This window comes from Macaca thibetana, chromosome 16 (genome assembly GCF_024542745.1).
Source record: "Macaca thibetana thibetana isolate TM-01 chromosome 16, ASM2454274v1, whole genome shotgun sequence".
Taxonomy (NCBI): Eukaryota; Metazoa; Chordata; class Mammalia; order Primates; family Cercopithecidae; genus Macaca; species Macaca thibetana.
The window spans coordinates 52,792,071-52,799,271 of record NC_065593.1 but is presented as its reverse complement, the minus strand read 5'-3'; the positions used below and the strand labels follow the sequence as shown (position 1 = coordinate 52,799,271).

The 7,201-nt window shown below is 46.9% G+C and overlaps 1 non-coding gene across 1 annotated transcript; it reads right to left on the bottom strand.

The window, feature by feature from the left end:
* Positions 1–452: 452 nt before the first annotated feature.
* LOC126940112 (U6 spliceosomal RNA) lies at positions 453–556 on the bottom strand. Its single transcript, XR_007720623.1, has one exon. It is a non-coding gene; the product is annotated as a U6 spliceosomal RNA (small nuclear RNA).
* Between the last annotated feature and the right edge of the window lie 6,645 nt (positions 557–7,201).

Sequence of the window (7,201 nt, the reverse complement as noted above, 5' to 3'; positions counted from 1 at the left end):
AAGGAGTTGGAAACAACATCCCAGCTCCCCCTCCCACCCTAGATCCCTTTGGCGGCTCTAATTGAGGCCTGTCACAGGGAGAGAAGGCAGCTGCAAATTGCATTCATCAACAAATTACAGCCAATTACAGCCCCAGTCCTAGCCTACTGGGGGTGACATGAGGCCAGTCAAAATCCCTTCTGATTCAGTGATGCCAAAGGTTTTGGGCTGCCAGGGTCACTTTCTGCAATCCAGACCCCGAACTTTATCCTGGGCCTGCACCCTGCCTTCCGACAATCCCTCAGGGAAGATGGGGGCTCCCTCCAACCCTCAAGAAGTCTCCAGGGTGCTTCTCTCAGTCATCACTGAAGTTCATCTAGTGATCTAGGCTGAATTTCTGCTGCTATGCTGCTGCTTTGTTAAGTTATAGACATGTTGGTTTTATTCAAAAGAATACAATGCTTGACAAACTGAAAAATATGGAATGCTTCATCAATTTGCGTATCATTCTTATGCAGGGGCCATGCTAATCCTCTCTGTATCATTCCAATTTTAGTATATGTGTTGCTGAAGCCAGTATGTGCTACTGCTGTGCTTTAAGCTGAGTTTTCTCCAGATTTGGTCCTTGGGGGAACTGATTTGCTGGCACTTCAAGGGCCTGCTGAGAACTCTGCTTGTTGGCTTTGGGCCAGCTTAACTCTGCCATCCTTCTGCCCATCCTGACAACATTGGGCCAAAGCTAGGGTGAGGTTAACATGAAACCTGTGGAGGTGTAATGGAAGTGTCACCTCCCAGAAGGGCAGGTATGTGGCCACCCATTCTTGTCCACAGCTGCTTCTTCACTCCCCTCCCTGGAGCCAGCAGCTCTGGTTTCAACAGTGTGATGGGGTGTGTGTGTGTGTGTGTGTGTGTGTGTGTGTGTGTGTGTTTGCATGCATGTGCATGTGCATTTAGGAGACACACCACAGGACATCCTCATTGTAGGGACAGAAAGATGGGGAGGGCATGACGCTGGACCTTCTCTGTTTGATCTCAAGTACAAAAGAGCAGCCAAATGCCCTCAAAGAATGTTCTTTTTCTCCCTCTCTTGCTTTTCTCCCCAGGACTCTGGCACTTCTACAAATAGGGCTGTGCCAGAAGAAAAGGAAGTTTCAGCAGTCAGTCCATCCACACTCCCCACCCCCTGAAACAATAATCTCTTCCTCTCTCCCAGCCCCTGTTTGAATTGGGGAGGGGGTAGGGAAAGGAGGCGTTTTTTCTGTTCCGAAGTTTCTAAGGAAGCCAGTACAGACGCACCCTTCCCCTTCCAGGGAATGTATCCTGTGATGTTTAAGTAGGAGGCAAGCCTTGAGAATGAATTTCTCTTGAACTGTCCTTTCTCCACCACAGGAGGTGGGATGGGTACACGCAGTAAAGGAGAAAGAGCAAGAGAAGGGGTTAGGGTCAGATGTCCCCAAGGATATTAAAGCTTTCTGCCTAGGAGAACAGTGGAACTCAGATGACCCATAGGCAAGGAAAGAGGTCAAGGGATGACTCAGTAGCCCCAGCCTCCTGGAGGCTGTTGAAAATACTCACAGTTTCAACCTGATAAACCTTCTCAAGACAGACAAGGCAGGATCCGAGGTAGGAATCCTGGGAAACATAGTGAGACCCCGTCCCTACAAAAAATAATTAGTTGGGCATGGTGGTGTGTACCTGTGGTCCCAGCTGCTAGAGAGTCTGAGGTGGGAGGATCGCTTGAGCCCAAGAGTTCGAGGCTGCAGTGAGCCGTGACCAGGCCACTGCACTCCAGCCTGGACAACAGAGAGAGACGCTGTCTCAAAAAAAAAAAAAAAAAAAAAAAGGAGAAGAAGAAGACAAAGAAACAGAGAGAAATAAGGCGGGACAAGGTCAGATAAGGATTGAGGCCAGGCCGAGAGTGAGAGCAGAAAGAGGACTGGGTTGCCAAGTGTGGATAACAATCAGGGCTGTGCTTGCCCGGGTCAGCTCGAGCTTCTCTTCTCAGGCTACTCCCTGAGTGGATGCCTTGGCGCTCCACCCAGATTCCCGGTGCTGACTGTGAGTTTTGGCTGCCAATGGCTCTCCATCTCTGGACTTGCCCTTGGCCTAGAGGGCAGCCAATTAGTTGACTGACAGGGGCATAAAAGACCAGCCTCCCTGACTCAGGTGGGATCCTTTCTGTCATGCAGTTGTCCACCCAGAGCTTCCCACAGGATCAAGCCAAAACCAGACTCAGCTGTGAAGCACATCCTTGCTTCCCCACTCCCTGCCCCACCCTGCTTTCCTTCCTCCCTTCTCCTAAGAGCTTGCCCACAATAAACCGTGTGCCCCCCGCAAATCCCCATCTCAGTCTCCACATCAAGGGAACCAGATCTAAGATACTTCTTTGGGTGCAAATTGCACCTTAGCTCCAGTGCCTAGGATGCTGTGTCAGCCCCTAATCAGCCTTCAGTGCACAATAACGATTTTTTAAAAATGTGTCGGCTGAGCATGGTGGCTCACACCTGTAATCCCAGCACTTTGGGAGGCCGAGGTGGGTGGATCATCTGAGGTCAGTAGCTTGAGACCAGCCTGTCCAACATGGTGAAACCCCGACTCTACTAAAAATACAAAAATTAGCCGGGCCTGGTGGCGTGAGCCTGTAATCCCAGCTGCTCAGGAGGCTGAGGCAGGAGAATCACTTGAATTCGGGAGACAGAGGTTGTAGTGAGCCCGGATTGTACCACTACACTCCAGCCTGGGTGACAGAGCAAGACTGTCTCAAAAAAAAAAAGAATATTCCAGTCTCTCACTATGAAACTGCAGTAAATAATGCTAAATACTATTCATATTATATGTGATTAATTGAAAGAAGGAGTGATTGGTTGAATTAATGCTCTGGATGGGAGATAAATAGGTGGGGGAATTTATTGCAGGACTGCCCCCCCAGATATACACACACATTAACCAGATGTCCATGGCTCATCCCAGTACATCCTGTCTACATATAGGCCACCTGCTTATGTCTGTGCAAAGTCAGGGACAGATAATCCAGTTTGTGGATTATCCAGACCCCCAGCTGGCACGTTCCTCCTCAATATTGCCTCCCTGAACCCTCCCTGTGCTCCAGCACCTTCCCGGGGGTAGAGGGTGGGCAGAGACAGGCAGCAGGGGAGGGGAGGATGATGAAACCTCAGTCTGTCAACACCATTGCTGCTGCCTCAGCAGTCTGATGAAAGATTAGAAACTATTGGGTAAAATCATGTTAGGAATTTTCTGTGGATTCCAGGTATCTGGGCTCATCATCAAGCAGACAATTAAGAGCTGTTTTTGTGGTGAAAACACCTTGAACAAGGCCAGGAAAATTACCTGCTAAGCAACCAGGTTTGGATCACTGAGAATCATAGTATGATAAGATACCGTCTTAAAATGATTTAAGATATGCAAAGTCCTCTCCTATTCTGAAAGCTTTCCAGGAAAAGAAGTGTGTGGATCTTTCAGGTTTTTCAGTCCTTCCTATCAAGAAGGACATCCTGTAATTTACCTTCCTTCCATACTGTTGCAGTTCTGGTCTGTTTCTCTCTCTCTCTTTTTTTTTTTTTTTTTTTTTTTTTTTTTTTTTTTTTTTTTTTAGACAGGGTCTCACTCTGTCACTGAAGCTGCAGTGCAGTTGCAGTGGTTTGAACACAACGACTGCAGCCTCAACCTCCTGGGCTCAAGCAATCCTCTCTCCTTAGCATCCTGAGTAGCTGGGACCACAGGTGCCACCATGCACGGCTAATTTTTCTTTTTGTAAAGACAGGGTCTTCTTTAGTTGCCCAGGCTGATCTTGAACTCTGAGTTCAAACAATCCTCCCGTCTCAGCCTCCCAAAGTGCTGGGATTACAGATGTGAACCACTGTACCCGGCCCTGTTTCTCTTCTGATTTCAGACAGAAAGGAGAACAAGTGTTTCATTCTTTTACCCGTAATGCTCCTTCCCCCCAAATATGTGGATGCACTATCCACAGAAACAGAATGTGAAGCCGGGCGCAGTGGCTCACACCTGTAGTCCCAGCACTTTGGGAGGCCAAGGTGGGTGGATCCCAAGGTCAGGAGTTCAAGACCAGCCTGGCCAACACAGTGAAACCCCATCTCTACTAAAAATACAAAAATTAGCTGGGCATGGTGGCAGGCGCCTATAATCCCAGCTGCTTGGGAGGCTGGGGCAGGAGAATTGCTTGAGCCTGGGAGGCGGAGGTTGCCGTGAGCCGAGATCATGCCACTGCACTCCAGCCTGGGCGACAGAGCAATACTCCATCTCAAAAAAAAAAAGAAAGAAACACAATGTGAGCCACATACGTAATTTTAATATTTCTGATAGCCACATTTTTAATGTTAAAAAGAAACAACTGAACCTAATTTTAATTATTTTATGTAACTCATATAAAAAGCATCACTTCAACATATGTATAATCAATATAAAAAGTATTAATAGAAATTTTACATTCTTTTTTCATATGAAGACTCTGAATCTGTTGTGTATTTTACATGTACAGCATATCTCAGTTCAGACCAGCCACACTCCCCATGTTCAATCACCATGTGTGGCTCATGGCTGCCATATTGGACACCACAGGTCTAGAGCTTGGGAGTCCCTTCCCTGACACCTGCCCTACAACCTATTCTTCTGGAGTAGGAGGTAGAGAATGTGGATCCTACATACAGTGGGAGGAGTTGAAGCACAAGAGTGGTGGACAGAGTCTGGGAGTGTCCCAGGCCAGGTAATTACAGGGAAAGGAGGAACAAAACTGTATCTATTAAACCTCAGACTCAGGCCTTTCCTCCTGAGCAGTAGGTGGAGCCAAGAAAGTGCTCCGAAGCCCACAATGCTCCAGGTCTCTCATTAATCAGAATACTTAATTCTGGCTCCAAGTTGACTTCTTTTCCTTACCTCCTCCAGGAAGCCTTCCCAGATAAATTCTCCAACCTTAACTGATAGAGACCCTGTCTCTAAAAAAATAAAATAATTAGCTGGGCGTGGTGGCACATGCCAGTAGTTCCAGCTACTTGGGAGGCTGAGATGGGAGAATTGCTTGAAACTGGGAGGTGTAGGCTTCAGTGAGCCAGGATTGTATCCCTGTGCTCCAGCCTGGGTGACAGCAAAACTCTGTCTCAAAAACAAACAAACAAATAAAACAAAACAAAACAAAAAACAAAAACAGAGATGAAGAGAGAAAGACTATTAAAGAGCTTCCCATGCCCACCTCGTTCTGAGAACCATAGAAAGTGAACTAGAAAAGATCTGGTATGGCCTACTCAATTCCCTCACTTTACAGATGAGTAAACTGAGGCCAGGAGACTAGAAATGGCTTGGCCAAAGTCACAGAAGTTGATGGTCAAGCCAAGTCTGAACCTGTATGTTGCCTTGTGGGTTACTGTTTGGGGCACTGCAGTCAGACTGGTGGCTCTGTTCCTCCCTCATCAGGCTGGGAGAGTTCCAGAGAGTGAGTAAGCAGTTCTGTCTTCTCTCTCCTTAAGGATAAGAGAGGCATCTGGAATGCAAAGCAGTGGTAATCTTCTAAAAACAAATACAATCAAAAGCACAGAACCTCATTTTCAACAAGCTTTTGAAACCCAGCTGTCCCCCCACCCTTCTCCAAGGGATTTCTCATGAGATTTAACTAATTTAATAGGAGGAGGTGGGGACTGCTAAAGAGATAAGCCCTCCCGCCTTCCCACCTCCTCACTCCACTGAGGAGGGGCGTAGACCCAGGATTTTCCCAGGAGCCTTAACGGCCCACGCAGAAGTCAAGCCCCAAACACTCCAGAGTGACCAAGATATCTGCTACTTCAGGCTTCTGCTTCCTTTTACAAGAGTCCTTGAGCTACAGCAGTTGGTGGGAGTCCCTACATGGGGGTGGGGTGTCTGTATGGGGGACATCCAGGGTTCCACTGCTGCCCAATTCATTCGGGCTGAAGTTTCCTTCTCTGCGTTCCCTTCAGAGCATACACTCTTGGTCTCAGCCTCACTTCCTCCCTAAGCCAAGTCCCAGGAATCTATTTCAGGACTTGTTTCGCCCACTCTGCCTGACGTCTGTGACAAGCTGGGTGCTAGGGAGTCCTCACCATCTGCCCACCACCGCCACCAGCCAGGCAGTCCCAGGTGGCGCTCAATCCTTAGCCCTGGAAAGTGAGCCCAAGCTTACTCGCTATCGCTGCAAATCCTCTGCTGAGTTGCTGGTGATTTTATTCCTTTCCTCCCCAAAAGCAAGGGCACATTTACTGGCAGCTCTGGTGAAAAAAAAAAAAAAAAAAAAAAACAACCAAAAAACATAAGGAGGCCGGGTGCAGTGGCTCATGCCTGTAATCCCAGCACTTTGGAAGGCCGAGCCGGGCAGATCACCTGAGGTTGGGAGTTCGAGATCATCCTGACCAACATGGAGAAACCCTGCCTCTACTAAAAATACAAAATTAGCCAGGCATGGTGGCGCATGCTCGTAATCCCAGGTACTCAAGAGGCTAAGGCAGGAGAATCGCTTGAATCCGAGAGGCGGAGGTTGTGGTGAACCGAGATCGTGCCATTGCACTCCAGCCTGGGCAACAAGAGCGAAACTCCATCTCAAAAAAAAAAAAAAAAGAAAAAAAAAAAAAGCAAGAGCACCATAATGTCTCCCCTACCATATACACACATCTCAGCTTGAAAAAGCCTTGAAATCTGGGGATAGAGGATTAGAAAGCTGAATTAAATTTCCCTCCCACCCAAACTTCTACACAAACACATAAACTTTGGCAATATCTATGAAAACTTTAAATACATATACCCTTTGACACAACAATTGCAACTCTAGGAATATATCTTATGGGAAAGCTTCCCTAAGTGTACCAAAAAAAATATATATGCAAGGAGGACCATGGCTGTGAGCAGACTGTGTATTCAACAAGCAATTTAATTAATTAATGATGGTACATTCATACAATGGAATCTCATGTGGTCATCAAAAAGAATGAGAAAAATCCAGATGGAAGCCTTCCCTTCTGAAGCCCCTCCTCATGAGGGCAAAGATGGCAGTGCTACAATGGAATAATGGCATACATGGAATAATGTCCAAGATATAAATGAGAAAGGCAAAACTGTTTGCTTTATGTCATTCCATGTACGTTCTATAGACATGTCTCTTTTGTACATGCAGAGAAAAAAATTCCCAGAAGAATATATAAAAACCTGTTCACAATCGTTAGCTCTAAAGTTAAAATTATAAAGT